The following is a 13,979-nucleotide window of genomic DNA, read 5'->3' as shown; positions in this document are numbered from 1 at the left end:
ACCAAAGAGTACACATGGAGTGACTCATGGCTCTAGGTACATATGTAGCAGAGGCTGGGCCTTGTCGGGCATCAATGGGAGGAGAGGGCCTTGGTCCTATGAAGGTTCAATGCTCCAGTGTAGGAGAATGCTAGATCAGGGAGGCAGCAGGGAGTGGGTAGGTAGGTGAGAGCGCACCCTCACAGAAGCCAGGCAAGGGGGAATGGAATGGATGGTTTCTGGAGCGGAAACCGGGAATGGAGTAAACATTTGGAATGTAAATAACGAAAATATTCATTAAAAGAAATAAAGATTTGCATAGTCATATATCATAAATATGCCCTTCATTTAGATTTTTACATTACATCAAGGATTGTCATTTCTCATTTCTACACAAAAAAGCAAAACATTGAACTATAACCTTGTTTTTTTAATCTGCCAAATCACTTCTAGCTTCTATGCAAATAAAATATGAAAATCAGGAACTATGAAAAGAGTATAGTTTAGGTGGTAGGTAATCAAACAGATTGCCTTAATTAGTGTTGTCTCTGAGTCATTTTTGTCTTAGCATGGTCGCAATACTTCCCAGTGTGACCTCAATACTCCTCATTGTGGGAATGAGATGCTCCCCATACCATCAGGCATTTGAATGCTTTGTCCCTGTTTGGTAGTACTGTTTGAGTGGGATCAGGAGGTGTGGCCTTGTTGGAAGAAATGTGTTGCTGGGAGCAGGCTTTGAGAGTTTAAAAGATTCATGCCATTTACAGTTCGTTCTGTGCTTCATGTATGTGCTTCAAGATGTGAGCCCTGCATCTATTGCCACACCTTCACTATGTCATAATAAACTCTTATTATTCCAGAACCAATACACCCAATATATACTCTCTCTTTTACAGAATGTCTTGGTCAGGGTGTTTTGTCATGGCAACAGAAGAGCAACTAACACAGAATTTTCTCTGAGTGAATGGAGTTATTGCCAGACTTGACTGTGCAGTCAGTATGTTGGAGGCCTGTGGAAGACTTTGGGACTTGATACTAGAGAAGCAGTTGAATGCTGTAAGCAGATTTCAATGGATCACCCTAGAAAGAGCTTTAATGATAGTAGTTTTGAATACAATATGATTCGTGGAGTCCTAGTGCAAGAAGTTTCAGAGGGGAACAATATTTTTTTCTTTTTTTCTTTATTAACTTGAGTATTTCTTATTTACATTTCGATTGTTATTCCCTTTCCCGGTTTCCAGGCCAACATCCACCTAACCCCGCCCCCTCCCCTTCTATATGGCTGTTCCTCCTCCCGTTCACTGGGGGTTCAGTCTTGGCAGGACCAAGGGCTTCCCCTTCCACTGGTGCCCTTACTAAGTTATTCATTGCTACCTAAGCAGTTGGAGCCCAGGGTCAGTCCATGTATAGTCTTTGGGTAGTGGCTTAGTTCCTGGAAGCTCTGGTTGCTTGGCATTGTTGTACATATGGGGTCTTGAGCCCCTTCAAGCTCTTCCAGTTCTTTCTCTGATTCCTTCAACGGGGGTCCTGTTCTCAGTTCAGTGGATTGCTGCTGGCATTCGCCTCTGTATTTGCTGTATTCTGGCTGTGTCTCTCAGGAGAGATCTACATCCAGCTCCTGTGGGCCTGCACTTCTTTGCTTCATCCATCTTATCTAATTGGGTGGCTGTATATGTATGGGCCACATGTGGGGCAGGCTCTGAATGGGTGTTCCTTCTGCCTCTGTTTTAATCTTTGCAGAGGGGAACAATATTAACAACTGAGCTAGGGACTATTGTTTTGGTAGTTGGGTTTAAAAATATGTCTCTTTTCTGCCTTTGTCTTAAGAACTTACCTGATGATAAGGAAGATTTCAAGCTAGCCAACATTGATCCTGTTGTATGGTTATTTATAATCACTTTTATAAAGGTCGACAATGAAAAGGTGCAAATGGAACAGAAAGAAATACAACATGCACAGTTTAAAGAGAAAAGAGTACCAGAAAACCTAATGTTGAAGCCAAAGTTTGTGCTGAAAAAGACAAGATGTCTGATCAGCATTAGAGAAAAAGGAGCTATGTCCTTGGGGCAAAATTCCTCCTAGCTAAACTTTTAACTTATAAAATGAAAAGCCTAAGGAATTTTCTGCTCCTAGGTATAAACCACCATCAAAAACTCCTGCAAAAGTTATTTGCAGCTGAACTTGATGATATCACTCCCACAGTACTGGCATAGACTCATGGAGGATGAATGCATAAACGGGGTTATGGATTCTTCCTTTATGGTTCACAGAGCTGATGAGGCCCAGTAAAATGTGTCAAAGAAATTCCTGCTTGAAGTCCCTGAGAGAGACAAAGGCCTTGAGAGGCTCTCGTTTGAAATTGTACAAATGAAGCCCAGATTGCTCTGGAGATCCTGAGATCTTTGAGATGCCAGAGCTATGAGATATGTGCCAAGGAGAGCTGTATATAAGGAGTAGAACTGGACTAAAGGAAAGAATGTTTGTTGAAGGCAGCAAAGTTGAAAAGGCAGAGCTTTCTGAGCCCTTTGATATCGGATAGTGATTTGCTCTGTTAGTTTTTGACCTTGTTTCTTTAAGTATATCCTCGTTATGCCTCCATTTCTCCTTTTTGGGATGACAATGCAAATTCTGTGTCAATGTATCTTGGAAATATGCTTCTTTTTATTTTAGAGAAAGTCATATTTAAGAGTCTGTCTTGAGTCTCAGAAGAGACTTAGGATTTTGAACTTTTAAGAGTTGAAATTTTTGAAGTTGTACTCAATGTGTATTGCATTATGATATGAACACAAACTTATGAATCTCAGGGAGTAGAATGTGATGGTCTGAGTGAAATGTTTTCCAGTCTTGAGCATTTGAATGTTTGTGCTGTTTGGATAAGATTAGGAGGTATGGTTTTGTTAGGGGGAGTGTGGCTCCAGGGGTCAGACTGTGAGAGTTTAAGAGACATGTCATTTCCAGTTCTGCTTTCTGCTTGTGGTTCAGGATGTGAGCCTTAAGCCTTCTTCCTGCTCCTGCTGTGTCAAACCTTCACTTACCACGAAGACACTTACCCTGAATATACTCCCTTTTTTCTACAAATTTCTTGGTCGTGATATTTTAATGCAGCAATGGAAAAATAACAAACACAACACAGTATATATGGGTGACTTTATTACAACCAAGAACAAATTCAGGCCTTTCTTTTACAATGATGATAATGATGATAATGGTGGTGATGATGATGATGCTAGGGTGGTGCTTCTAAGTCATTAGCTCAAGGGTCATGCTTTTCTTCACTCTTGTATTCTATTTGTCTTCCTTATTCTAGTCATCTGTCTACATCATTCAAGCATACCTAGGCATATGGATGCTAGCCAGATCATGTCAGAAAGGAGCTGTAGTACTTCTTGGATAAGCTTCAATTTACCCAAGATTCATGAACACCTGAAAAACTGAATTGTCTTCCTGCTTCAGTTTCCAAACACTAGTATTACAAGCTAAGCCAGTTGCAATTTGTTATAAACAGGAGCTGACTCTTACAGGATATTAAGATATAGGGACTCTACACCTGCTTGTGGATGTTTCTAAACTGTTTCTCCACACAGAACATAGAATCTTTGTCATATGGTTGTAAGGCTTAAAGGCTTAAATTTGTGCACTGAGTACTGCCTTTGATGTAACTAATAAATTAAATTCACTATGGTCACCACTCCTGCTGCTGTTGTGGTTTACAATTGCTTCTATTAACAATAGTTTGTGGTGTAAGTGGACCATGCCACCAGAGTGGTCCCAGAAGAACTGGTAAAGTTGAGCCAGCCTAAACCCTGGGAAATCACAGACTTGGTAACTGTAGGCCTGAGGCCAGCTCCATGCCAAAGTACCTGATCTAGAAAACATAATCATCACCCAGTGACAGGGTGATGACAGTCATGCAGCATAAAACCCTGAAATTCTCCATGCTAATGAGGTATCTAGATAGGCCTCTAGTGTTTAGCTAATGAGCTTCCCTTGCTGGGAACTCCTTCCTTCCAAAGGTATTTAATCCCTGGCTACTTGGAGTAAGATGTATACATTTACATCTGACATCAAATTAAGCAGTGTGAATAAGCAAGGACTATTCCCTTCATCAAGGATTGCTTTGGAGAAGGGAGACCTTCATCATAAAGAGCCATGTCTGAATCACCTGGAGAAAGCCTTCTCTCTTTTAGTCCTTCTCTTTGAATTCACTCAGAACCAAAATGGCTTCCAGCCAAGGACCAGACTGATTTCCATCCCCAATTCTGGGCCCAATCATGCCCTTCCTGCTTGGCATATCAGGGAAGCACAGATTCTCCGACCTGTTCTCAGTTCCCTGGGTACCTAGTGGTATCTGGGTATACAGGAGACTGAGAACCACAACATCTGTTCTAGATCCTACTGTTTCTCACCTGGGAAAACACAGGATGGGACCCCTATCATGAACTGTGTTCTGCCTCCCTTGAGTGGCAGTGGTGCTCTGGCACCCCATCAGTTAAGGCAGACACAGCATGTGACATATGTATAGTTAAAATGGTCATGTTTCAATGTAAGGGGATCACATGGAAGGAGTAGCAAACTTAGGTGTTCCTGAGGTGACAGGAAAAGCTGAAGAGATAGGGATCTGGGTGTACAGAGGTATTGAAATAGTTGTAAAAGGTCAGACTGTATTGAAAATAGAAACAAAGATAAGTACGCTTCTAAATGTTTTAGGTTACTCCCTGTTGTCTTAAAAGAGCAAAAAATTTTATCTTCAGAAATAGTCTGAGCTTCCACTTGTTATCTCAAGTCATTCTGGTTCTTCCTTGAATCTCACCATTTTGGGTATAATAACAGAATTTCCTATGTGTCTGAATACCACTTCTAAGATTATGTTGAAAACTTCTATATGTTTCATGTGCACAGACTATCAACATGCTTGTGAAAAATCCACCTTTTGATCCTGAATATGCTTAGTGTTTCTTTGTATTTTTTAGATTTTTTTTTTATAATTAAGCAGAGAGGCTGGCACTATAAATAGACTAGTACTAACAATTTAACTATTTACCCATTTCACATTCACTTCAGAGTGTGTGTGTGTGTGTGTGTGTGTGTGTGTGTGTGTCTGTGTGTGTGTGTGTCTGTGTGTCTGTGTGTGTATGAAAGAGGAGAAGGTAGAGATTAGGAATGCATTGTATAGTAACAGAAAGTTTGCTTTATGAATTAAAAATATCTCAATTCTAAGAAATGAATAACTTCAAGCAATGTGGGTTTAGAAAAGTTAGTTTCTTCATATTCTTCAATTAAAAACGATCATAATTTTTTAAAAAAAACTTGGATTACTTTAAGACCCAAGGAAAGACTTAGTTTCGATTTCTCGTGTCCAGGAAACCTTTTGCATGGACAAAGACCTGTCTATTAATGACTATGGTTCCATCTGGTGACGGAAAGCTATGGATGAATTTGCAGCCCACTAACATCCTCTGAAATGGTTAAGTTACATACTATCATGAAGTTTAGTTTCTGATGTCTGCAATTTCATTATGAATCACATTAAATGTGTTATTTTCCCAGTTTAAAAATGCCATTTTACAAAGCATTGCTTCAGTAGGCAGCCTTCTAGACAAGGTTGGGTGTGATAGAGTCATAAATTTTGATGAAACTTTGGCTTATTAGCCATCTCTAAATTGTGCTGATAATTGTCCCAGGGTAATAGACATTACTATGTCATTATGTTTAAATGACTCTCTAGAATAAACCACCGTCTTAGTTCATTTTCTCTTACTGTAGTGGAATGGCTATGATTGGATAATTTATAAGATAACAAGTTATTTTGGTTCACGATGTTAGGGAAAAGTGGTCCTAGATTGGGCAGTTGCATCCATACTCATGCTGTATCAATTTAGGATGGTGGGTCAAAGGGCAAATGAGTGTAAGAGGAAACAAGAGCAAATGAGTGAATGTGATAGTTAATCTCAATTGTGACCCTGAGGAAATCTCGAATCATCTGGGAATCTGGTTTCGAGCCATGCCTAAGGGAACAATCTTGATTAGATTACTTGAAATGGAAATATTCACTCACATTGAGTAATACCATTCCCTGTACTGGAATCTCGGACTATATAAGAAATGATGAGAAGGTGACCTGAGACAAGCTTTCATTGCATTCTTCTTCCGACTTCTCGTGCAATGTGACTATCTTCTTCAAGCTTCTGCTGCCTTCACTTTCCCACCGTTGTGGTGGATTGTATCTCAAACAAAACAAAGATTCCCCCAGGTAAAAATAAGAAAAAACAAACAAGATCCTTCCATCCTTAAATTACTTTGTCAGGAGAGTTTATGCCAGTGAGAGTAAACAGTCACAACCCTTCTACCATCTTCTGACACAGAAACAAACATGCAGGCAAAACACTCATAGAGAGACTGAAATTGCTAAGGTGATGCCATCTTGTCCTGACTTTATTTTGGGTTGGCCAAGAGACGCCTTAGTCTCCCATATTCTGAACAGCCACATATGCCTTGGCGATGTTTTGGGACTGTCCATGACTCTGACTGTGGTCTCCATGTATTAAGCAGAATAATTGATGCTTGTGCAGCCTAAAACATAAGACAAAAATGACTGGGAGGAAGTGTAAATCAAAAATAATTGTCATGTTGTGTCTAGAAAATACTGCTAAGCTCTGAAAAAAAAAAGCTATTGCTCCGTCCCCAGTCAAGCACTGATATAATTGTGAATCTTATCTTTAAAAATGCTGTACTCCTGAACTTCTGCACCAAGAGAGTTTCAGAGACATGAGCCATATCTTTGTCATTGGCTAATAAAAATGCTGACATACTTTTAATTAGCTTAATTAACATTGTTGTCAATATCTCACATGCATCATTTCACAATAAAGAAAAGAACACTTGAAAGAAAGAAAAAAAGTGGTTGTGTGACGGTCCTGAGGAGACAAATGTCTATTTATTCCAGAAGGGGAGTCTATGACAGACCAAACAAATGCTTACACCAATGTCCAATTTGGTTAACCAATAATATTTTTATTGGGGTTACTAACAAGGGTATGACTGAGGTTACTTACAAGGAACAGGGATAACTAAAAATCGGTTGCATTATCAGAAAGTACATTCCAACACGGGCGACTGCTCCTAGGAAATTTCCATACTCCCAACATTTTTCTCCCTGCCTGCCTGCCTACCTGCCTGCCTTTCTTCCTTCTTTCTTTTTCTCTCTGCTTAAATCCATCCCCTCCTTCTTTCTGTAATTTGAAAGGTCAGGTTCTTCACCTCCTCAACTTGTTTATTACATTTTATACTGTTGGTAGGGGCTTTAAGAATCTTCCAAACACTGTGCCACAGCCCTCTGTGCCCTGATCTTACTGCAAGAGAGCTGATCTCCCAGAAATGCTGACACAACTGGGATCATGGGTGAGACTATCATTTCTGTGCCCTTGGGATGCAGGAACCAAAGAGCAGTCTGGGACAGGATTCTTCCGGTTTCCATCTGCGCCCACAGCTAACACCATGCCATAACCTTCTGTACACAGATACTGCAGGGAGACATCTGGTCTTCCAGGAGTGCTGACACAAACTGACAAGGGGGTCAAGCCACTGTTAAAGACAGCAAGACCAGCTAACACTAGAGATAACCAGATGGCCAGAAGCAAGTGCAAGAACATAAGCAACAGAAACCAAAGGCCACTTGACATCCTCAGAACCCAGTTCTCCCACCACAGCAAGTCCAGGATACCCCAAAACACTGGAAAAGCAAGATGCTGATTTAAAATAACATTTCTTGAGAATGTTAGATGACTTTAAGAAGGACATAAATGACTTTCTTAAAGAAATACAGGTCAACACAGATAAACAATTAGACACCCTTAAAGAGGAAACACAAAAATTCCTTAAAGAAATACAGAAAAGCACAAGCAAATAGTTGAAGAAATTGAACAAAACCATCCAGGATCTAAATATTGAAATAGACAATAAAGAAATCACAAAGGGAGACAACCCTGGAGATAGAAAACCTAGGAAAGAGATCAGGAATCATAGATGCCAGCATCACAAACAGAATACAAGTGATAGAAGAGGGAATCTCAGGAGGCAGAAGATATCTTGGAAAGCATTCAAACAACTGTCAAAGAAAATACAAAACATAAAAAGTTCTTAAATCAAAACATCCAGGAAATCCAGGACACAATGAGAAGATCAAACTTAAGGATAATAGGTATAGAGAGAGCAAAGATTCCCAACTTAAAGGGCCAGTAAATATCTTCAACAAAATTATAGGAAAAAACTTCCCTAACCTAAAGAAAAAGATGCCCATAAACATACAAGAAGCCTATAGAACTCCAAATAGATTGGACCAGAAAAGAAATTCCTCCCATCACATAATAGTCAAAACACCAAACACAGTAAACAAAGAAAGCATATTAAAAGTAGTAAGAGAAAAAGGTCAAGTAACGTATAAAGGCAGACCTACTAAAATTATAACAGACTTCTCAACAGAGAATATGAAAGCTAGAAGATGCTGAGCAGATGTCATATAGACCATAAGAAAACACAAATGCTAGCCCAGGCTACTATATCCAGCAAAACTCTCAGTTAACATAGATGGAGAAACCAAGATTTTTCATGACAAAACTAAATTTACACAATATCTTTCCACAAATCCAGCCCTATGAAGGATAATAGATGGAAAACTCCAATACAGTCAGGGAAGATACAGCCTAGAAAAATCAACAGATACTCTTCTTTCAACAAACTCAAAAGAAGATAGCCACACAAACATAATTCCATCTCTAACAACAAAAATAATAGGAAACAACAATTATTGGTTCCTAATATATATCAACATCAATGGACACAATTCCCCAATAAAAAGGCACAGACTTACAGACTAGATACATAAACAGGACTCTGCATTTGGCTGCATACGGAAAATGCACCTCAGTGACAAAGACAGACACTTCCTCAATGGAGAAGGCTGGGGAATTTTTTTCAAGTAAATGGTCCCAAGAAACCAGCTGGAGGAGTTATTCTAATATCAAATAGAATTGACTTTCAACCAAAAGTTATCAAAAATGATGAGGCAGGACACTTCATACTAGTAAAAGAAAAAATCCATCAAGATGAACTCTCAATTCTGAATATCTGAGCTCCAAATGCACGGGCACCTACATTCATAAAACAAACTTTATTAAACTCAAAGCACACATTTTACCTCATACTATAATAGTGGGAGACTTCAACACCCATAGATATCTATTGATATACCATCCTAAAACAAAAGAATATACCTTCTCAGCACTTCATGGCACCTTCTCCAAAATTGACCATATAATCAGTGACAAAACAGACCTCAACAGATACAGAAAGATAGGAATAATCCCATGCATCCTATCAGACCACCAGGGACTAAGGCTGGTCTTCAATAACAACAAAAATGACAGAAAGCCCACATACACATGAAAGGTGAACAATGTTCTACTCAATGATAATTTGGTCAAGGAAGAAATGAAGAAATTAGAGACTCATTAGAATTTAATGATAATGAAGGCAAAGCATACCCAAACTTATGGGACACAATGAAAGCAGTGCTAAGAGGAAAACTCATAGCTCTGAGTGCCTCCAAAGAGAAACTGGAGAGAGCATACACTACTAGCAGCTTGAAAGCTCTAGATAAAAAGAAGCAAATATACACAAGAGGAGTAGATGACAGGAAATAATGAAACTCAGAGCTGAAATCAACAAAGTAGAAACAAAAAAAAAACTATATAAAGACTTAACAAAACCAGGAGCAGGTTCTTTGAGAAAATCAACAGAATAGATAATCCCTTAGCCAGACTAAGCAGAGGGCATATAGACAGTATCCAAATTAATAAAATCAGAAAGGAGAAACATAACAATAGAAACTGATGAAATTCAAAAAATCATCAGATCTTACTACAAACGTCTATACTCAACAAAACTGGAAAATTTGAATGAAATGGACAATTTTCTAGAGAGAAAGCAGGTACCAAAGTTAAATCAGGATTAGATTGAATCGTACAAACTGTTCCATAACTCCTAAAGAAATAGAAACAGTTATTAAAAGTCTCCCAAATAAAAAAAGCCCAGACAGGTTTAGTACAGAATTCTCTCAGACCATAATAGAAGACCTAATATCAATATTCTCCAAACTCTTGCGCGCGCGCACACACACACACACACACACACACACACACACACACACACACACACACACACACACACACACACAGAAGGAATACTGCCCAATTCATTCTATGAAGCCACAATTACATTTATACCTAAACCACATAAAGACCCAACTAAGAAAGATAACTTCAAACCAATTTCCCTTATGAATATTGATGCAAAAATACTCAATAAGATTCTTACAAACAGAATCCAAGAACTCATCAAAAAGATCATCCAACATGATCAAGTAGCCTTTATACTAGAGATGCAGGGATGGTTCAATATATGGAAATCCATCAATGCCATCTACTATGGAAACAAACTCAAAGAAAAAAAAACACATGATCATCTCATTAGATGCTGAGAAAGAATTTGACAAAATTTAAAACCTCTTCCTGTTAAAAAGTCATGGAAAGATCAGGAATTCAAGGCCCATACCTAAACATAGAAAAAGCAATATACAGCAAACCAGTAGCTAACATTAAACTAAATTGAGAGAAACTTGAAGCAATCCCACTAAAATCAGGGACTAAACAAGGCTGCCCACTCTCTCCCTACTTATTCAATATAGTACTTGAAGTTCTAGCCAGAGCAATCAGACAACAAAAGGAAATCAAGGGGATACAAATTGGAAAAGAAGTCAAAATAGCACTATTTGCAGATGATATGATAGTATATTTAAGTGACCGCAAAAGTTCCACCAGAGAATTCCTACAGCTAATAAACAACTTCAGCAAAGTGGCTGGGTATAAAATTAACTCAACCAAATCAATAGCCTTTGCTTTATTCAAAGGATACACAGGCTGAGAGAGAAATTTGGGAAATGACACCCTTCACAATAGTCACAAATAATATGAAATATCTTTGTGTGATTCTAACCAAGCCAGTGAAAGATCTGTATGACAAGAACTTTAAGTTTCTAGGGAAAGAAATGGAAAAAGATCCCAGAAGATGGGAAGATCTCCCATGCTCATGGATTGGCAGGATTAATATTGGAAAAATGGCCATTTTTTCTAAAAGCAATCTACAGATTCAATGCAATCCCCATCACAATTCCAACTCAATTCCTCATAGAGTTAGGAAGTGCAATTTGCAAATTCATTTGGAATAACAAAACAACCCATGATGGCCAAAACTATCCTCAACAATAAAAGAACTTCTGGGGCAATCACTATCCCTGACCTCAAGCAGTATTACAGAGCAATAGCAATTAAAACTGTATGGTATTGGTACAGAGACAGGTAGGTATCAATGGAATAGAATCAAAGAACTAGAAATGAACACACACACCTATGGTCACTTGATCTTTGACAAAGGAGCAAAAACTGCCCAGTGGAAAAAAGCATTTTCAACAAACAGTGCTGGTTCAACTGGAGGTCAGCAGAGAAGAATGTGAATTGATCCATTCTTATTGCCTGTACAAAGCTCTAGTCCAAGTGGATCAAACACCTCCACATCATACCAGATACACTTATATTAATAGAAGAGAAAGTGAACAAGAGCCTTGAACACATGGGCACAGGAAAAATTTCCTGAAGGAACACTAATGGCTTATGCTCTAAGATCAAGAATTGACAAATGGGACATCAAAAAATTGTAAAGCTTCTGTAAGTCAAAGAACACTGACAATTGGACAAAATGGCAACCAACAGATTGGGAAAAATTTTTACCAATCCTGCATCAGATAGAGAGTTAATATCTAATATATAAAAAGAACTCAAGAAGTTAGACTTCAGAGAACCAAACAATCCTATTAAAAATGGAATACTAAATGACTGAGAAGCCCCTAAAGAAATTTTCAACATCCTTAATCATCAGGGAAATGCATGGTATGTACTCACTGAGAATTGGATATTAGCCCAAAAACTCGAATTACCCAAGATACAGTTCACAAACCACATGAAGCTCAAGCAGAAGGAAGACCAAAGTGTAGATGCTTCAGACCATCTTAGAAGGGGAACAAAAATACTCACAAGAGGAAATATGGAGTGTGGAACAGATAATGAAAGGCCATCCAGAGACTGCCTCATATGGGGATGTATCCCATGTACAGCCTCCAAACTCAGACAATATTGAAGATGCCATAAAGTGCCTGCTGACAGGAGCCTGATATAGCTGTCTCCTCAGAGGCTCTACCAGCGCCTGGCAAATACAGGAGCAGATCCTGGTAGCCACCCATTGAACTGAAAACAGGGTCCCCAATGGAGGAATTAGAGAAAGGATTGAAGTAGCTAAAGGGGTTTTCAACCCCATAAGAAGAACACAGTATCGACCAACCAGATCCCCAGAGCTCCCAGGGACTAAATCACCATCCCAAGAGAACACAGGGATGGACCTGTGACTCCATCCACATATGTAGCAGTGTATGGCCTTGTTGGGCATTAATGGGAGGAGTGGTCCTTAGTCCCGTCAAGGCTTGATGCCCCAGTGTAGGGGAATGTCAGGTTGGGGTGGTAGGAGGGAGTGGGCTGGTGGTTGAGAGAGCACCCTCATAGAATCAGGGAGCGTGGGATAGGGGGTTACTTCAGGAGAAACTGGGAAATGGGATAATATTTAAAATGTAAATAAAAAATGCAATTAAAAAAAAGGATCTTCCAAGATTCTATTGTCCTTGATACTTGACCTATTTATCTTCTACTTATGACTTGAGGTTCTTGAGGCCTCCCTTCTTTCCTAAGGTAGATGCTTCAGTTGGGGATGCATTTTGAAATTCAGAGAAACATTCCATACAACTTATGAGCCTTTAGGGCAGTGGTTCTCAGCCTGTGGTTCGCAACCCATTGGTGTCCAATGACCCTTTCACAGGAGTTGCATAATACCACCTGCATATCGTATATTTACATTATGATTTATAACAGTAGTGAAATTACAGTTATGAAGAAGCAATGAAAAATATTTATGGTTTGAGGTCAGTATAGCATGAGGGACTGTATTAAGGGGTTGCAGCTAGGAGGTTTTTAGGAGGGTTTAGCTGAAGTAAGATACATGTTCAAGAGTCTTGTAGCGACATTATTCCGAAAGTCCTAAACCAGGCATTTCTAACTCCCTATGCACAATGTATGCTATTTACTTTCATGCCACAGGCTTTCATCCAGTAATACAGATAAACATATTTGTTGCAAATGAAGGCATCCTTGAATCGCACATAACGTGTGCAAAAAAAAAAAAATGCCAGAGGCAGAACAGTTTGCTTAGTTACATGCTTTGAAATGAGAAAGTACAAATCACTGGGATAGAAATTAGCAATCTTAGCTACACTTAGGAGGAGAGATACTGTAATAGTTTCAGGATTCCTAAAGAACCCCAGGGTCCTGGCAACCTTCTCTCTCTTGAACTTGGGTAGTGGTTATGCATGTGTTTATATTATGATACATGTCAGTCATATCAAGAGGATAAATGAGTTATGGGATTAGTCACCAAAATAACTTCATATATGCTAGTTACTTTTAGTAATACATAGAAATTAGTAAATATATATATGTATGTATACACACACACATATATATATATATACTTCATATTTGATTTCAAAATGTTCAAAGAGTTATTTCAAGGATTTATGTAAAATCACATGTCTACACTGTGTGGACCTCGCAGAGAACTGTGGTTGTTGTCATCGCACTTATTTGACTCAATGATGAAGCTTTAACCTGCTCTAACTTGAAAATGAGCAATTATATAGAAGGCATGGTAGGCTCCCAGGCACCTTGCAAAAATGTTTGAGAATCAGAAAGGGTGGTTGAAGCTGGCACCACAGTTCACCAGGTCTACACAGTAATGCTTAGATGTCTGTTGCTACTCTCTGATCAACCACTACTTCTAGAAGGAAG

This window comes from Rattus norvegicus, chromosome 16 (genome assembly GCF_036323735.1).
Source record: "Rattus norvegicus strain BN/NHsdMcwi chromosome 16, GRCr8, whole genome shotgun sequence".
In the NCBI taxonomy this organism is placed as follows: Eukaryota; Metazoa; Chordata; class Mammalia; order Rodentia; family Muridae; genus Rattus; species Rattus norvegicus.
This window is presented reverse-complemented; position numbering follows the sequence as displayed.